Below are 20,067 nucleotides of genomic sequence, written 5' to 3'. Positions count from 1 at the left end.
AGCAAAATTTAGGGGAGAGGCACCTGCATGGCTCAGACAGTTAAGCGTCCAACTCTTGATTTCAGCTCAGGCCATGATCTCAGGGTTGTGGGATCAAGCCCCACATTGGGCTCTGCACTGGGTGTGGAGCCTGCTTAAGATTCTCTCTCCCATTTCCTCTGCACCTCCCTCCTGAAAAATTGAGGGGGACAGCACAGAGATTTCCTATATATCTCCTACCCCCCCACATGCATAGATTCTCTTATAAACATCCCCCAATAGAGTGGTACATTTGTTTCAATTGCTTAATATACATTGTTGCATCATAATCAACCACGGTTTACATTAGGGTTCACTCTTGGTGGTGTAGATTTTATGGTTTGGACCAATGTATAATAAAGTGTATTCATACAGAGTATTTCTACTGCCCTAAAAATCGTCTGTGCTTTATCTATCCATCTTCCTTGTAATCCCCCTAACTCCTAGCAATTACTGATCTTTTTACTGTCTCCATAGTTTTTTCTTTTTCAGAATTTCACATATTTGGAATCATACAGGGTGTAGACATTTCATACTTGCTATTTTCACTTAATAATATACACTTAAGATTCTTCTCATGGTCAATAGCTCCTTCCTTTTTAGTGCTGAATAAATACCCTATTCTGGATGTATCAGTGTTTTATCCATTCACCTACTTGATTGCTTCCAAGTTTTGGTAATTATGTCTAAAGCTAATATAAACATCCGTGTGCAGGTTTTCATATGAATATATGGTTTCAACTCCTTTGGGTAAATACCAGAGAGTGCAATTGTTGAATCATATGGGAAGAGAATGTTTACTTTTCTAAGAAACTACTAAACTCTTTCAAAGTGGCTGTATCATTTTGCATTCCTACCATTAATGAATGAGAGTTTTCTGTTGTTCTGTATTCTTGTTAGCATTTGGTGCCGTCAGTTTTCCAGATTTGGGCCATTGTAATAAGTGTTAGTAATTGTGCATTGGTATCTCATTGCTGTTTTAATTTGCATTTCCATGATGACAAATTACGTGGGCCATCTTTTCATATGCTTATTGTTCATCTGTATATATCTTCTTTGATGAGGTGTCTGTTAAGGTCTTTGCCTATTTTTTAAATTATTATTAAATTATAGTCTCCAGTAATCATTCAGTCATTAACTNTAAGCACACAATAGATCTCTAATAATATTTGCTGAATAAATGCATAAAGCACATGGTAAATACTCAACAAATGTTAACTATTATAATTTTAAATGCCCAGAATTAAAGAAGACTGAATCTACATATTGAATAGGCACTCTGTGTTCTAGAGAAAAAAAATACAAACCAAAAATATTAGATCCAGAAAATCTGTTCTTAAAATATGAAAACCATACATAAACTCAGGGAATATTTCCCATGAGCGCTCTTTGATGGCAAAACAAGAGGAGGATTTTCAACGAACCAAGTGATGATGCAAAAAGATTGTATTTTTATTCTTGAAAATGCAAGAGTACGTTCATGTAAATAAACTCTTTGTGGAACTTTCAAGTTCTGGAGGGTTAATGTTGACAAGGACCTCTTGATACCTGCCTCAGAATCAAGAAGAAGTTGATGCAGCATTTTTATAAACTGCATTCCTGATTTCCTATGAAAATTGTGTCTAAGATACCACGTAAATTAGTTTATTAAGATATTTTATCCCCAAAGGAAGCTACAATACTATAACGTTAGTACTGAGTTGATAAAAGTTTTCAAAATATGAAAGATGGTCCACATTAAAGCTATGCATTGCCAAACAACAACAACAAATCAACAAACCAAATAAAACTTTCTAATCCATGAAGAAAATGTAACTGTAAAATATGAATATAAGCACAATATGACTTAATAATTATTCAAAGAAGTTAGGACTTTTTCAGGAGGAAAAATTATAAGACATTTGTGACAGCCTTATAAAAGAGAAAAATGGAGAACATACAAGGGAGAGTAGATTTCTTCAGTCTCTATTTAGATCTAAGACCACTGGTGGTTGTCACAAGGAGGATATTTCAAATTAGTAATATGAAATTAAATTAAATAATAAAGAAAACAATGCTAAATTGTATAATATCCAGCTTACCATTGACTTTCAAATAATTTCATCTGATCCTCAATAATCCTGTTATTTTTGCAATACTGAAAAAGTTAGACCAGAGAAGTTATTTGACTCCTCAAATATATAAATTGAGGAAATGTTGGAGACCAGACTGAAATTTATTTCTTCTTACTTTTAATTAATGCTGTTTTTCTTTCTAATGATAGTCCAATCACTCTTAATATGGATATACTGCATACTGCTGGAAGCATTCAAACAAAGATTTCATTTTAGAGAATGTAGTGTTTCTGAATTATGAGGTAGATTGCACTAGATGCTAATTAAGCTTTAGGTTTATAGACTATTAAATGATTAGCTAAATCAAACTAGTCATTTCACCTTAACACACAATGTTTTTTAAGCATTTCATATTTAAACATTCAATTTAATGTTATATATATGTATATGTTATGTATATTATACTAAATATTAATTAAATAATATATATAAATAACATGTAAAAATGAAAAATATATTCTCAAATTATAATCATTATCTCTAATTGTGAATTAAAATTTTATAAGCCAACCGTTAACCATATGTTCTATAATCAATAAAAGAGAAATGAAGAAACATTACTTCAGGCAATGCAAACAATCTATTTCATTTTTTAAAGGAAATTTTAAATTTTTATTATGTTCTCTTATTTAAGCTTTTCTTGAGTATGTTTATAAATTAATATACCCATGCACATGTGTATATAATAATGGCCTGCCTTACTCATCATGATTGATATAGTTCAATTTCTTTGGACATGCTTTTCTTTATAATGAGATAAACATCTTGAACATATTAAATGTCAAAAGATAAAATGGAGACTGAAAAATTTTAAACAAGGACAATGGGTTTTGCTGAGATTATTTGGAAATCAGAACTTAACAGTAGTTTATAGCTGATACTGCTTTACAGATTAATTACTTTATATGGATTAAGTTTATCCACTGAATCTGTTTCCTGTTGCATATACAAAGCTTTTAGCCCAAGTGCAGAGAGGAGAAAAATGAAATCAATGACACAGTTGCAAGAGATCTTTTGGAAAATGAAGACGTAATCAAACTCTAATATTTGAAAAAAATGATGAAGCCATCTATTTTCCTTTTCTTTTTTGGAAACAGCACAGTAGATCCAACATGAGAAGTATAACCTCAAATTTTTGTAAGACTTTCTAGATGCCTGTTATGCCAAAGCTAAGGAATAATCTGGTCAAATAGATTTACCGTATTTCTGACAACAACCTAGTACCTAATCTCCATTATTATTAAGGAATAGTTCCTTTTCAATTTGCATGTATTTGAACATACCATCTCAGAGCTTGGAACTTTCTATTTCTATTTGTATAACAGAGAAGTTAATTGATTTGTCTAACTTAAGAAACTAGTAAATGTTGGAGACTAGATTCAAATTTAAAGATTGTGCAAATCCTGACCTGCTATATGTGGGTTAATCGTTAGCACATGAGCACCAGAGCAACCATATCCATTTCTTACATCCAGTATTTCCTCTGATTAGTTTCTACGATTACTCTTCTTCCATAAAAAGTTTCCAAATATCAACCATTGTTCACCCAATGCTCTATGACCAGATGAACAAAATATCCCAGGATCAATCGGTCAACTTTAATTGTCTCGTTAATGTCTAGATATATATGTATTGGTGACAGTGAGTATTGTGGAAGGAAAGAGAGTTTATACTTGAAAACACTGGTCACATTCAATCATTAGTCTAAAGTAACCTCTGGAAACTAATCATAAAATTCATCTTATGAACACTGTCGGACTGAAACCAGATGCAGATAATATATATACTTAGTAATATGTTGTATGCACTTTCATGGTTGCATTATGGAGAAGGAGTTGCTAAGCTTAGATATGTGCTTTAAAAAAAATGCTTGCAAATACAACCTTTTTAACTCAGAAATAAAAATATGATAATAATTATGTACAGGAATACATAATAAGCCATAAGCAAAACACTGGGGCCTTTTGCCCATGTTCTCTGTTTTATAGTATAATGTAAGTATGACTTTGGAACCAGTATTTATTTTGGATTTTAAGTTGCAAATGGACATTCTTTAAATTGTTTCATTTCCAAATGATTATCATTAGCAATAAAGATGTAGCTTAATTTCATTCTATTGATCATTACCTCCTATTAGTGACATTTTTTATTTCCAGGATATTGCCCTCTTCTGTAATTTTGCTTACTACATTAATTTGCATTTTTCAATCTCCCTATTTGCATGGCCTCTAAATATCAGAAAGCCAGATTTCATCTGTCTAAGTCTTCTTTTGTTCTACACTAATCCTCTGGGATATTTAATAGACATGTAACAATATATCCCAAACTAACTTTTTGATGTTTACTCCCCATCATTCCTTCCACAGATTTCCCCACCTTAGTAAATGGTAAATAAATTATAAATACTAAGTCATCATTCACTCTTTCTGCTTTTCCTATATCCTGCATCCAGTCCGTCAATAAATCCTACTGACCCTAACTTCAAATTATATCTGAATTGCACCAGTCTTACCACCTCCATTGTTACCATATTGGACCAAATCCCAATCATCTTTCATTTCAATTATTAAAAGACCCTTCAGGGGCACCTGGATGGTTCAGTCAGTTAAGCTTCTGCTTTTTGGCTCAGGTCACGATCTTGGGATCTTGGGATCCAGCCCTGCATCTAGCTCCCTGCTTAGTGAGGAGCCTGCTTCTCCCTCTCCCCCTGCCCCTACCCACTGGTCATGCTCTCTCTCTCTCAAATAAATAAATAAAACCTTTATTTAAAAAAAAAACTCAAAAAATCCCTGTATATATTTCCAAAAGGGTAGTCAGAATAATACTCTTAAAATTAAAATTATATAATACTACTACTATCTTTTACCTGACAGTTGGTTTCAGTATCACTCAATTAAAAGTAAATTTCTTGGTTTCTGTTTGCTTGATAGCAGACTAGCTGGAGCTACATGGACCATTCAGTTAAGAAGAGAGAGAAAAACTGGGAAGATATTTAAGAAAGCTTCAAGGTATTGGAGAGTTGGGTGTTCAAGGTTCCCAAAATAAGGGAAGTACAGAGATGTTAGCATTGCATATTTTCCCCTTGTGGATTTATTGAATTAAAAGAATTTTTCTAGGGCTTCAGAGACTGTGCAGAACTCTTCTCAATTTTATGGGGGCATGGTGGAGGTTAGAGGTAGTAGGAGGGCACAGGACAAAATTTAAATTTTAGAGTATTGATAAGCACTCTAGGCTTTTAGGTAGGACTCTTAAAAGACTACACCTTAGACCTGGGCAGAGAAAATGCTCTGTATGATATCATAATGTTGGATACATATCATTTACATTTGTCCAAACATAAAATGCACAACATAAGAGTGAATCTAATGTAAACCAGGGACTTTACATGATTATGACGTGTCAGTGTGGGATCGCCAGTTGTAATACTCTCTGGGGGGCTGTTGAAAAGATAACAGTGCTACTCTGTTGGGGGATGTTGATAAGATGAAGTCTCTGCATGTGTAAGGGTAGAAGATACTATGGGTAATCTCTCTTGCTTCCTCCTAGTTGTATTATGACCTAAAACTGCTCTAAAAATTTAACTCTTAAGAAAAAGTCAGGAGGTAAAACAGGTTACAAATTGTTAGAGTGATCACAGGCATTTTTTGCTATTTTAATTAAAGTTGTCAGAGAAGACCACTATGAAATGTGACAGAAGAATAGAAAATAATCCATATAACATCTGAGGAAATACTTCTGAGAGAGGAGAACATCCCATGAAAATGCCATGAGATAGGAACATGCTTATCTTTATTTAAGGAGGCATAAAGAGCAATGTTTCTGGAATATAAGGATCAAAGAAGATGAGAGATAGTAGGAAACACATCACATAGGATCTTAGAAGCCATAGTAAGGTCATCAGCTTTTTTTGTCCTTCATGTAGGATGAGATCACAGTGTTTCCATTAAGAAACTGACATGATCTAGTTTTAAGTTTTTATTTAAATTCCAGTTAGCTAACATAGAGTGTAATACTAGCTTCAGATGTACAATATAGTGATTCAGCCCTTCCATACAACACCCAGTGTATGATCCTCTCTGCCTTATAGAGACAAACTTTTAGAGAGCAAACATGGTAGCAGAATTTCTGTGAGATGCCCACTGAATTAATGCACATGTGAAATGACGGTGGTTTTTTCTAAGGTGATGGTGCTGAAAGAGGAAGAGGTAGTCAAACTCAGGATATATTTTAAAGGACAAATCTATACAAATTAATGAAGAAGATGTAAGGTATGAAATAGAAGAAGAGTTCAGAGATAATTTTAGCATCTGACCTGAGCAACTGATTGAATTGTGACATCTGTTCAGAGATAGAAAATACACAGATGGTTGTATGTTATAGAGAAAAATCGAATTTTTCATTTTTAGATGCCTATGGAAATGTTGAGTATGTAGTTGAATATATCAGTCTTAAGGTTAGGAAAAACTTTGGGCTATCATCTTAAGCATATATACAGTAAATTGAAACAATTTTAATGGAAAAGAATAGAATATAGATGAAAAAGAGGTCCGAGGACTGGTCATGGGCTTCTCCAACATTCAAATATGAGGAAAAACTCTTCCTGTTTGTTTGTGAATACATGTATTTTAAACTAATATATTTTCTTTTGATTATCCTACTCTAATTTTATTCCATTTAACAGAGCTTTATGAAATTATCATGTGCTAAAAGGTAGATAGTTTTATCCTGCTTTAACACTTACGGAAAATAAGGTTGAAAGTTTGAGTTCTTACCTAAGGTCTGAGTTCCAGTAATGGCAGTTAGTAAATGGTCTTTATTAATATATAGTAAATATTTAGGCTAATCCACCTCTTCTTTTAAAGTGCAAAAAAAAATGCTTTAGTTGTGATTATTTTTCTACAGAGTATTTGGTTGGCACAATACCATTTCTGGCTTTGAGTACTGAGCCAAAAATTCAAAATGCTTCACTTTACTAATTAAAACTACTTATTCTAACAAACAGCTATGTAGTCCATCAAAAATCATTATCTCTGCAATATGTGAGCATTTGTCTTCCTGTTGAAATCCATTAGTGGTACCTTTCATTTATTCTCACACTTTCGTCATTCAAAGGTTAATTTAGTTCCTGCTTGGAGACAAAATTGGCCGCGTGCTGCTGCTCACTGACCCACATTTTCATCCCCCCAAATTATTATCTCTTTCTTGTAGTAATACTTAGTTCTTGAAATGTTTAAATATCAAATTTCTCCTCTATGAAAAAATAATTTGCACAAAATACCAGATTCAATCTAGAGGCAAAATTTGATGCCTTTGATTTATTCAAGACAGCTAAGGATTTATTTCTTACAGAAAGCCTCTCCAAACCTATCAGTTGGACTGTGACTCTCTTCTGAGCTCCCACGTCCATCACTATATATAATTGTGTCTCAGTATAAACCATAGTTTAGTAAAACAATATGCTATATGCATGCCTTTCTCATTAATCTGTAAAATTAACAAGGGATGGGTCATCCTTTATAAATAATTTTTAATCATAAAGTATTCATACAGTCTCTGTACTTTAGCACACAATAAAGATGTGTTTATGTGAACTAAAGTAACAGATAATGACAGACACTGTTATTAAATGATTAGTACCGTCTTATTTTTACTTAAAAATTTTCAGCACCACCAATCTACTGTAAAAATTTAATTTGATATAGTAAGTTTGGTTATCTATATAATATACATAAAATGCTTAATTTAATTCTTGTCCTTTTGTTGATTTGTTTTAATATGCTCTGAAATCATAGTATATGCATCCTCTAGAAATCCGTAAGACTCTTTTTCATATTGCACCTTTTGTTGCCTCTCACATAAAACAAATAAATTGTGCTACTCTTCTGTTTCCTTCATATTTCTTTTTTAAGATTTTATTTATTTATTTGACAGAGATAGAGACAGCCAGCGAGAGAAGGAACACAAGCAGGGGGAGTGGGAGGAGGAAGAAGCAGGCTCATAGCGGAGGAGCCTGATGTGGGGCTCGATCCCGTAACTCTGGGATCACGCCCTGAGCCGAAGGCAGACGCTCAACCGCTGTGCCACCCAGGCGCCCCCTTATATTTCTGTAGATAGTATTACTTAGTAGATTTTTTCTCACTAACTCTTCTACAATTTCCCTGAGAAAATATATTAACACCCTTACATTTTTCAAAGTAATGTAATTCAACTATAATAAGTTTTTTTAAAAAGAAACTCATTTTTGTAGAATCATTTTTTTTGAAATTTTGGGTAAAGTATTTTGCCACATGACATATTTGCAATAATTGAGTACATAGTTAAATTAATTTTTAAAAAATATTAACCACAGCATTCAAACACATTGTGCTGTGCTCATTGCAGTGGGTTGTATGTATATGTCACATCAATAATTTGACTGAAATCTCCTAATTATAAATAAAAACGTCTTTCAGTCATTTTGATTATTAGTGCCAGGAGCAAACACCATATTGAATCACATAACACTCCCAAAGAAGATTGATATAGAGAAAACATAGCATAAAGAGCATGAGTTTTTGGGTCAGCAGACCTGCTGCATCCTAAATCTGACACCATTATGTATAAGATTGTTTTCTTGAGCAAGTTACTTATCTTCTCTGGACCACAATTTCTGCTTCTGTAAAATGGGAATATTAACCATCTACCTAAGACATTATAATGAATAATATTTAAATTAGTAGTTGAAAAGCACTCAGAAATACGCTTGCCAGATACTGGGCAGTATTAACTGTTATAACAATGATTGTAAAAAAATATTCTTATTCAATTTGGGTCACTCATTTTTAATCATGTTTAAACTTAAGGAAGACTTGAAAATCCTAAGAGCTGATTCACTTTTTAGTCAACAAATTGTGCAGTAATTTAAGTACAGGAAGATAATGGAAGATTATTAATTGCTCTCAGTTATTAGATAGAAAAGTTACAAAATGTAAGGAGCACATAAAAGTAGCAGGAATAGGAATATTTAGAAGTATCAATACTCACAATAAATGATTAAGATCAACTTCAGATAATCCATTTACATAATTAATTAAAAGGACGTGTAGATGAAATTAAGGTAAATTTCTGAAGTAAGAAAATATGCAAAGAAAAAGGTAACAAGTTACTGTTCAGGAGCCAGTGTTCTGAGAGAATAATAGGAAATTAATCACAATAAGATTAGACAGTAATTGCTCCACTTTAAAAAATTATGTTTAATTTAATAAAACTTATTTGTTGATTATAAAAGCAGCATAAACTAATTATAAAACACTTACAGAAAAGTGTGAAAGTAAACTTAAATTGCAGAATTTGACCACCAAAGAATTACTTTTGATCTTTTGCTCCTTTCCTTACACACACATGCATGTGCGCATATATAAAATTACATGAATGTAGAACTCCTGTGAGGATGTGTTATTTTATGAAATAATTAGGCAGAGTAGCTGATTTTGAGATTCTGATTCTGAATTAAAGCCCCTTAGAGGTAGTAGTTGTTTTGAAATGGGCTGTCCTCTGCCTCCATGTAGCAAAATAGAAACAAGCTACCTTTGCAGAAAACATTCACTAATGCAGACACTTCGGTTTTCTCTAGATTGAAATTAGCCTTGACCTCACATCCATTTTAACAAGCATATGTGAAAGGAAAGACAATACATAACCAAAATAAAAGAAGCGTAAAATATATTTACCTCCCAGAGTTTAAAATATATTTATCTCCCGCTGTTAAAATTTCCACAGTGAGGGGCGCCTGGGTGGCTCAGTTGGTTAAGCATCGGACTCTTGATTATGGCTGAGGTCGGGATCTCAGGGTTGTAGGATCCAGCCAGAGTCAGGTTCCATGCTCAGCTGGGAGTCTGCTTCCCCTTTCCCTCTGCCTCTCCCCCTCCCCCTGCTGTGTACACTTTCTCTCTCTAAAATAAATAAATCTTTGAAAAAAAATTTCCACAGTGAGAATACAAAAACTGCATGAACAAACGGCTGTGAAAAAAAAATTTTTGAAGACAAAAAAACAATGAAATTACAACTTAGAAATCAGAGAATTATGAGAAATGAGCAAACATTAAAAATTGAGCTTCTATGAAATAAAAATACGATTGTAATGTAAACCACATTGGATGGATGAAACTCCAGGTTAGACGCAAGTAGTAAAATCAAAGAGCTGAAAGGTAGAAACAGCAAAATAGAAGCAGCCTAAAATTTTGCTGGTTGTAATCAAAGAAGGAAGGAATAAAATTTAAGTATTAGAAGAGAGGAAATGTTTAGAGATCCTTCCCTTTCCTTTTTCCCCCTTATCTTTTCTTTCCTTCTTTTTTTTTTTTCTTTTTTGTTTTTGTTTTTGTTTTTGGCCAGTGATAAGGCCAAACTTTTTATTATTCCAAAATTTTCCAGTGCAGAAATTTTGTGGGATTTTAATCCCTATTTACACCAGGAGTTTATAATCCTTTAGGATCCTTATAATCCTAAAGGAATGCATTTTTATGCTGGGCTAATTTACAAAACAGATCCTTGGCTTTGTCTTCTCTTCCCTACCCAGGAATGTTTAGTAAAACCCAGCTCTGTACCAAAAGACATTGACAAAAGCTCCACTAAAATTCGAGCTTCAGAGATGCACTTACCTCTTTGGACTCTCACTTTCTTGTAGTTTCTGGAATCTGAGTATTTCCCTTATGTTTTTCTTGGCTCAGTAATTGATTTAAAGTGATTTAAAATATAATTAATCATAATCATTACTTTGTATACGAAGAGTTCCTCCATGCTGTCTGCCAGTTTGTTAGAAAGACACTTGACCATTTCCTGTTCCTTTTTGAAAGTCAAATGTGTGAAATTGGATTACTAACATCCATAGTTCATGACACAATATTACTATTGGTTCGCGTGGCTTTATTGTGTTTATTTTCATTTCTTAATAACGTAATGAATATTCATGTGCCCAAGATATAAAGCAAGTAATAGTGTAGTAGTTTTTAACCTTGGCCAAATTTTGTGTAGCTTGCAGATCTTTTAAATATTCTAATATTCAAGACTCATCTTAAATGAATTAATAATAATATATGGAGGTGTGAATCAAAGGCGTGTATCAAAGAGAAAAGGGAGGATTATAAGAGGAGGGAGGAGGAAGGAATGAAGGGAGGGAAGGAAGGAGAAAGGAAGGAGAAGAAAAAAAGAAAAAGGAGAAGGAAAAGGAGGAGGAGGAGTTAATGAAACCTTAGGGTGGACAAATAGTCACTATGGATTTTGTGTTCAGACCTGTTAGAGGCATTGCCTTGCAGCGAGCAGCTGGTGTTTGGAACTCCAGGCTGGCTGCCCTATTGCTGGTAAACTACAGTGGGAAGGGCACCAAAAAGATCCTACTCTGATTACTTGAGTGTGTGTGGCCTAACAGGTGTTAATAGCCAGATAGGGGTAAACCTAGCTTGTTATTTGACCAGCAAGATGCATGGTTCAGATAACTGAGGGGTCGAAGTATGTTGTTGGTACGTTCGAGGAAGTGTGGTAAAGTTGGTGCTGGGAGTGCCCAAAAAGCTGGAGACTAGAGCTATAATTGTTTGTTGTTGTTGGAGAGAAGCTGACCTAAGGTCAAAGCAGGTAGAGAGTCCTTTCTTCCTTCTGCATTATAATCTTTCATCAGTGAGGTTCACTGTCAGAACTTTCTTAACCAGAAGCTAGTTGGCAAGGGAGTCTGGGAGTGTGGTGTGCAGAATCAGGAACAGTGTCACAGAGCCAATTATGGAGGGATGGGCCTAGACCTCACTAGACTGACCCAGTCATCAGCTGGATCCAAATCCATGGCTTCTTATCATTTATATATAGTCTTCTTATATTTAAACTTTGATACAAAAAAATCATATTATGTGTGAACAAAAGAAAAATCAACTATCTTTATAAAAATGTCAACACCCAATTCCATGGCAGGAGAAATATTCAGTTCCAAAGCCTCCTGAGATATTGATTCTCCCTCTATTTCAATCACTACCAGATAGTATATCTGGTCACTCAAAGATTAAATTCTGAATTTAACCACCACTAATACTCCCTGTATGAAATAAGAAGCCAGAAAGAAGATTAGATTATATGTTAAACATATACATGGCAAGCATAAATAGCATAACTTTGTTACACAGCTAGACCAAAACGGCACAAAAGTACAATGCAATGATAGGCAAGATATAAAAAAGCAATTTCCATAAAGGGAAATCTTCAGACATTAAATATATGAAAAGAAATTCAATCTCATGAATAATCTCTGAAAACCTATTTAAAGAAAAATGAGGTAAAATTGTGCAAACTTCATCACTTCAAAGCTTTAATATTTCCATACAAATATTGGTATGTGTTAAAAGAGGAATTATCTTCATTGCCATGAAAATGGTATGACCACTTTTCAAAGGTATTTTTCAATAATTTGTAACATTGACATTGCTTATGGTATAGGGCTCAGAGATTCCACTTGTATTCCACATATATTCTAGAGAACATCTTACATGTCAACACAAAGATGTTTGCCAAAATGAGCATTTTTTGAAATAGAACACAAAAGTAAGTAAACTAAATAAATAAAAATGAAATGTTCAATCAAAGGAGAATCGATTGTGCACAATCTTACTATGACTAACTATAGAGCTTTCCAAATTGATACACTCAAAAGATATCAAATATAAAGCAAAGTTTATTCAAAACATAAAGTAGAGGGAAAACTGATGTTGAAAGTGTAATGGAATATATGTAAAATTTTAAAACTTGCCAAACGTATAGCAGTATTCCTTTATAGAGAAGTTGTCAAGCAGGATTAAGAATAATGTCCCTGAATTAAGGTGACAGTAACATGTAGAGAAAGAAAAGACTAGGGGCACCTTAGTGGCTCAGTCAGTTAAGTGTCTGCCTTTAGCTCAGGTCATGATCCTCCAGGTCAGTCTCCCTGCGTAGCAGGGAGTCTGCTTCTCCCCCTGCCCTTTCCCCCACTCGCGCATTCTCTCTCTCTCTGTCTCTCTCAAAAAAATAAATAAAATCTTAAAAAAAAAAAAAAGGAAGAATGAAGAAGAGAACATCATGATGCCTGCACATTCAATATCTGGTGAGAACTTCCTGGCTTTCCTGCTGTATCCTCACTTGGCCAAGAGAGAACCATTCTCTCTCCTGTCTCTTCTAGTAAAGGCAGGAATCCCATTCATGAGGGCTCCACCCTCATGACCTAATTACCTCCTAACAGCCCCACCTACAAATAGCATCACCTTGTGGGTTAGGGCTTCAACATAAGAATTATGGAGGATGACTGGGCACAAATAATTCAGTATGTAACACTATTATCTACATGTTAAAGAGGGCAAATGTGAGATACCAGGATGTTAAGTAATTTTTAATTTCTCAAGGGCACTCATTTGTCACTTGTTAGTTAACTATCTCCAAATACCACATTATACTGCCTCCCACTGAAATAGATCTGATTCTGAATTCCATGCTCTTTCTTATATTTTTGTCATGTTCTATTCTAATCCATTAGTCCCTATATTATTCCTATTCTGTGGTAATGCTACAGTGTCTTAATTTCTATGTCTTTATTTAAAAAACACCACAATTTGGCATCTTGTTCTCTCTATAGAGTACATTTATGATTCTTTGTCCTTAAAGTGTCCATATAAATTGTAGAAGCACCAGGTCAAATTGAACTTTACACAAACGAATGAAATTCATACACAAAAATTTAAAATAGGACATGATACTTAGCAAAATACTTTACAAATGAAATTACTGAACATAAAGGTGTACTTAGATGATAAGATATTTACAAATGAGAATATTATATCTCATTTTACGGACTGGAAAATATTAAAACAAATCATTTATCAGAATTAAAAATTTTAGTTCTATTTTGTGTATTTGTATGTTTTCTGGTATATAATGTTGATGTTAATATTCAGAAAAACAATTTTCTTATTAATTTCAAAGTTAAATTATACTTAATGATAATTGAATAGGAAATGATATGTATAGGGGACATTAACTTTAGTCCTTAAGATATATGTTTAAGAGGTGTCTGGGTTGGTTGAGTGCCTGACTCTTGGTTTCTGCTTAAGTCTGATCTCAGGGTCATAAGATCAAGCCCCGAGTGGGGCTCCACACTCAGCAGGGAATCTGCTTGAGTTTCTCTCTCCCTCTCCCTCAGCCCCCTGCCCTCTGTTCTCTCTCTCTCAAATATAAATATATAATAAATATATATAGGTAGATAGATATGTTTAGAAGTAGTTGTATCATATTGCACAGTATTCAATCCCAGGCCAACATCCTGCCCTCCCAGTAACTGTAGGCTATCTAGTATATCAGGATTTATTATATTTTGAGCTGTCTAGAAATTATGGAAATGTGTACACACAGACACACACATGCACACATATACATATATGTATATATGCTTGCATATGCATGTGTATATGCACACACAAATGTATATGTACAGACAACAACAAATGTTCAGAATGCTATATTTTTTTTCTTCTGTTGCAGTTTAGTATGAAGAGTTGGGATCTCACAGATAAGTAGTTCTCAGAAAAACAGAACTCATCAGTCTTATCATTTAGGAGGAAGGTTTGTTGTTCCTGTCTGGTTTTCTGCAAGGACAAATAGGCAATTTTCCTACCATAAAGTTATTTGTCAAGAGAAAATAAGGCTTATTTTCATATTACTATGCACATAATTGGGAATTTGAATATGCAAATTGAGCACTCCACATTCTGGCCTTGTTTCCGGGTTTCTAGGGCTTAATTGCCCTGAACAATTTTAAACGGTTGAAAAGATTAGAGATTGCTTTTACAATCAACAAACAAATAAACAATAAAACTTGCCTATTAGTGTATGCATACATGATTTTGTCAGGTAAAAATATTAAAAATATAAGGCCCAAATTAAGTGAATGAAGAACATTTAAGCTGCATCTCTTTTATTCTAAATTTACTTTATTTTCCCAGGTAATTTTAGCTTTTCCTTCCTGAATTTCAACTTGTCCCATAAGCACCAGTTTACAGTCACCAGTACATATTTATGACATGATACTACATAACTAGAATATGTCAAATAAATTAAGTTTTAGCAAGAAGTTTTAAGTATTTGAGACCCTTGTTGAAGGTGAGTTTATAAATGATAGTTTATTACTGATCAAAGGGCAAGAAATCAAAATCATCAACAAGAGAGATGTGATGGGCTGAATTGAACATCTCCCCAAATTCGTATGTTGAAAACCTCATTTCCAGTACCTCCAAATCTGATGGTATGTAGAGAAGGAGCCTTTAAAGTGGTGACTTAGTTAAAATGAAACCATTAGAGTGGGTCTTAACCCAATTTGACTGGTGTCCTCATAAGAACAGGAAATTTGGAGACAGGAAAGGGGATACCAGAGATACTTGTGCACAGAAGAGAGACCATGTGACACAACTGGAAGGCAGCTATCCAAAAGCTAAGGAGAGAGGTGTCAGAAGAAACCAAACCTGCTAATACCTTGATTTTGGAATTGTAGCTCCCAGACTGTGGGAAAATACATTTTGTTGTTTGAGCCACCCAGTCTGTGGTATTTTGTATGTCAGCCCAAGCAAATTAATATAGGAAGTATATTTCTTATTATTTAGATAAAAAGTGCTAGTTAATAGTAGGGACAAGAGAAAAGCCTATATAAAATGAGGTTTCTTCTTTTTTCCAATTAAATTCATTTTAGCACTAAATGGCTATGCTACAGCACTGAATATTCATTCCCAAAATGCTGACAATATGAAATATATAATTAAAGAATAAGAAGTCAATATTTTGCAGGTATTTAAGTGAGTTTTGTAAATATAAATAATCTCAGAGCAATCTCAAGACAACAGTCTTTTTCTATTTAGGACTCTGTATTTGGTAGCTTGGAGAACAAGATTGACATAATGAAATGAGTCTTGTAAGAACAATTGGTCACACTTAGATCTGTGGGTCTAATATGAGAGATTTTGGAAAAAAAGGAAAACTTTATAAATTTATAATGTGTTAAAATAGATTACCTTCAATGGAAAGCAAGATAAATTCAGAAGCCACCAATTTTTTTTGCCCCATGAAGTGATCAGAATTAATGTCCTCTACCCACAGACTAGAAGACTGAGTCAATAAACAAGCCAGAAATAAGCTTTGTTCCACATTTTTAGATACTAGATAAATAATATTTAATATATAAACAGTCCATAGTATTTTATCTTTTGAATATTTGAGATCAAAGAAAAATATTCTATTTCATATGATATTTTAGTACAAATATTACAAGTAAATTTTCAATGAATGCCATTTAAAAAAAAAAAGGAAGGAAGGAAAAGTCTTAGATGTTGAATCAATTGTTGAATGGATTTGGTCCAAGAATATTCTCACGGTTAGAGAAATAACCAGTAAAGGTGTATAAATCACAGTAGGGAAGATGTTCGAGTGGAAGCCCAATTACATAATAATAACCAACAAAATTCTGTGAGAGATTAGAAAAGGAATCATTAGTTAAGAAATTGAATTTTAACTTTCATTTAAAGAATGAATCATATTTCCAGATGATTAAGATAATATAAAAAATCTTCTAGCTTTAGGGACCAACTAAAGAATTATAGGCAGATCATCTCCCTATTCAGTCAATTTATGCTATCAATCTTGTGGGAAGCTCACCCACAGATAGTTAGATATACTTATAGGTAGATTATAGATAGCTATAGATATACAATATATGAGTACTGGGCATGCAGTCTCTTCTTTGCTCTATTCCTCACATAATTTGTGACTCTAACCCAGTCCAACAAGTAGTAATTTTATCAGCCTAAAACCCTCAGGCCTTATGTAGTTTTTTAAAGAGATTAGGCGTAGGTATGAAGATCCATTAAAGAAATTAAGTAAATAAGCAGAATTTTGAGAATTTGATATCCCAAGAGTAGAGAAGAAATGATCTGAGTGGTTAAAACTGTAAATTCGAATTCTTTTTTTTTTACATGCAACTAATGAATCATTGAACATGATATCAAAAACTAATGATGTGCTGTACTGTATAGTGGCTAACTTAACATAAACAAAAAAAGAAAAGAAAATTTATATAAAGATCCTGATAAATCCAAAAATTTGATTAGAATTTGGGTATATAAAATAAGAAACTTCCACCAGAAACGTTTCAGAAGGTAGAGTCAACAAAAGGCAAAGTCTAATCATCTGCTTAGATGTGAGAACAAGGAAGAATGTAGAGGGACCAACCTTAAATAAGTAGGTCAAATTGTTGAGGGAAAGATTGCATTCATGCTTTTAGACATATAGATCTGGAACTATTGCCAAAATATTGGGGTGATCCAGTATGTGAAGGAAATTTCTGACTCCAATGTATATCCCTTATGTTTGGTTTTAAACAAATATTTCCTTATTAAGCCACTTCTCTTCACCTCCGTAGCTACAATCCTGATCCAAGTCACACCAAGTATTACTGAGGGTATAGTATAAAACATCCTAACTGCTGTGTCTGAATTTATCTTTGCCCCCTGCAGTCTGTTCTTAATGCACCATTCAGGGTGATTCTGTTAAATGTTAGTTAAATAATGTTACCTCTTTATTCAAAATCCTCCACTCTTTATAATGGCCAGACAGTTCTGCTTGCTATTGTCTTTCTGATATCTTATCCTAATTTCTTTCTCACTTTTTCAGGTCCAGCTACTGAGCACTCTATCCAAACTAACCACCATTCTCTCTGACGGTGTCCATTACTTTCTCCATCCAAGTTTTTCACCTTAGCACTTAACTGTTTTCAAACATACTGAATATTTTACTTATTATTTTGTTGTCTTTCGCTTCCATGATTGAATTTAAACTTCTTAGGACAAGGATTTTTTACTTTTTTTAAAGCATTGTGGACCTGGATCCTATAACTATCTTTGATGCATATTAGCTGAATGAATGAGATAAAGATTTGTCATTCAATGAGTTAAAAAAAAAAAAGTATATTTAATGTGCTTTAAAAAAAAGGAATAAAAGCATGACAGGAAAAAAGAACTGGCTAAAACAACCTCAATAGGGTTTCTGGGAAAAATTATAATAATTAATGTTAAAAACTCAAAGGGTACTTTGAACATGTCTTATATATAGTTTTGTCTATAATTCTATTTCTAGTAATGTGATGGGATAGTATTTGAGTGTTAGCTCCACTAGAAAAAACAACATACTGAGAAATTTTGAAAAAAAAACAAAACTTCTTAAAAGTATCTGAATGTTGACAATATAGTCAAAAATTATCAGACCAAAACATAGAAATGATCCAGAACAATAAACTCAATGCCAAAATGGTTTTTGAAGATATTCCACAAATTAGGTGAATTTGAGATTTGTGTTCACAAACCTGAGGAACATGCAGGAAAAAATATAATACTCAGGGCATGTTATGTGTTGCAAAACCTTGGATAAGCCTCTCTCGACAAGAATAGGAACTAAAAGTACTACCCGCCACTTAACGGTGGCCCAGAAATAAATCTACTCCAACCCCTACCTTCAGGGAATTTCATGAAAAGTTATTTGTGTTTGTCAGAGCATAATTAATAAAAACAAAGTAAATATTTGAAACTATATCCACAAGTCAGTCCCTGTAGAGATGCAGCTCAAGTCCACATTACTTGCACTGACCAACGAAACTCAAGTTAAGTATTTAGTTTTGTTAGTTTAGTGAAGAGATTAAGAGGGAGGTTTCATACATCCTATCAGAGTTACAGAAGGAGGAGACAATATTCAGGGAGATAATAGGTGAGAATTTTACAGGTTTCTGCTTAAAACCTATTATCTGGGTGTTTGGACCACTTATTTTTCTGGATTACCATTGCTACTAGGCCTTTGCAATGAGCAGAGTTGGAGATACTTATTTTTTTAAGAAAAAAAATAAGTTGAAATTCAAGATTACAGAATTTACTTGACTACTTGGATTTTATATTTGCATGTATTTTCCACTTGGAATCTTGATTCCTGATGTAATATTAACAGGGACATGATTATTTCTTTCACCTATTTCTCTATTTCTATCCACATGTGGATATTTATATAATATTCCAATACAGCCATTTAGTAATAATTAAATAATGGGGTTAATTCATGAAAATTAATATTTATTTGCAGTCCTTTTTAACTATAGGGTTTATCCCACTAGGACTAGAGTCTGTATATATATATATATATATATATATATATATATATTTAGTTCACAAATATAATTCTTCTTAGTGGAATTTTGCTGCTATGTTTATATATAGTTAGTTGTCACTTCATTATTTTCAATTTAACAATTGTTTTGTTTGGTTATTTTATTTTGCTTTTGAATTATGTCAATATATACATGATTTCAAAGTCAAAAAACATACAACAGAACCCTTACTTACATCCATGTCCTTGTTTTCAATTTTTTATATAAAAAAATAAAGCTCAAACATCGCATTTTATGTTTTTGCCATTGCACCTTCAGAAGTAGGATTTCTGAATTTAAAATAATAACCGCATGTATAATTTTGTTAGGTTTTGCAAAAAAATACTCCATAGTTTTAGTATGTTTTCTTTATGTTTTGATTTTATATTTGAGTACCACTCTCTTTACAATATGCTTTTTACATAAATTGGATACCTGTTTAAAATAAATTCTCTTCACTACATCTGTATCTTTGGGGTAAATACCCAGTAGTACAATGGCTGGATCATAGGGTAGCTCAATTTTTAACTTTAAGGGACCTCTACATTGTTTTCCAGAGTGGCTGTACCAACTTGCATTCCCACCAACAATGTAGGANTTGTTTTCCAGAGTGGCTGTACCAACTTGCATTCCCACCAACAATGTAGGAGGGGACCCCCTTTCTCCACATCCTCTCCAACAATTGTTGTTTCTTGCTTTGTCAATTTTTGCCATTCTAACTGGCGT

The sequence above is a fragment of the Ailuropoda melanoleuca genome, chromosome 2 (genome assembly GCF_002007445.2).
Source record: "Ailuropoda melanoleuca isolate Jingjing chromosome 2, ASM200744v2, whole genome shotgun sequence".
Lineage (NCBI taxonomy): Eukaryota > Metazoa > Chordata > Mammalia > Carnivora > Ursidae > Ailuropoda > Ailuropoda melanoleuca.
Note: the sequence above shows the minus strand (reverse complement) of the source record.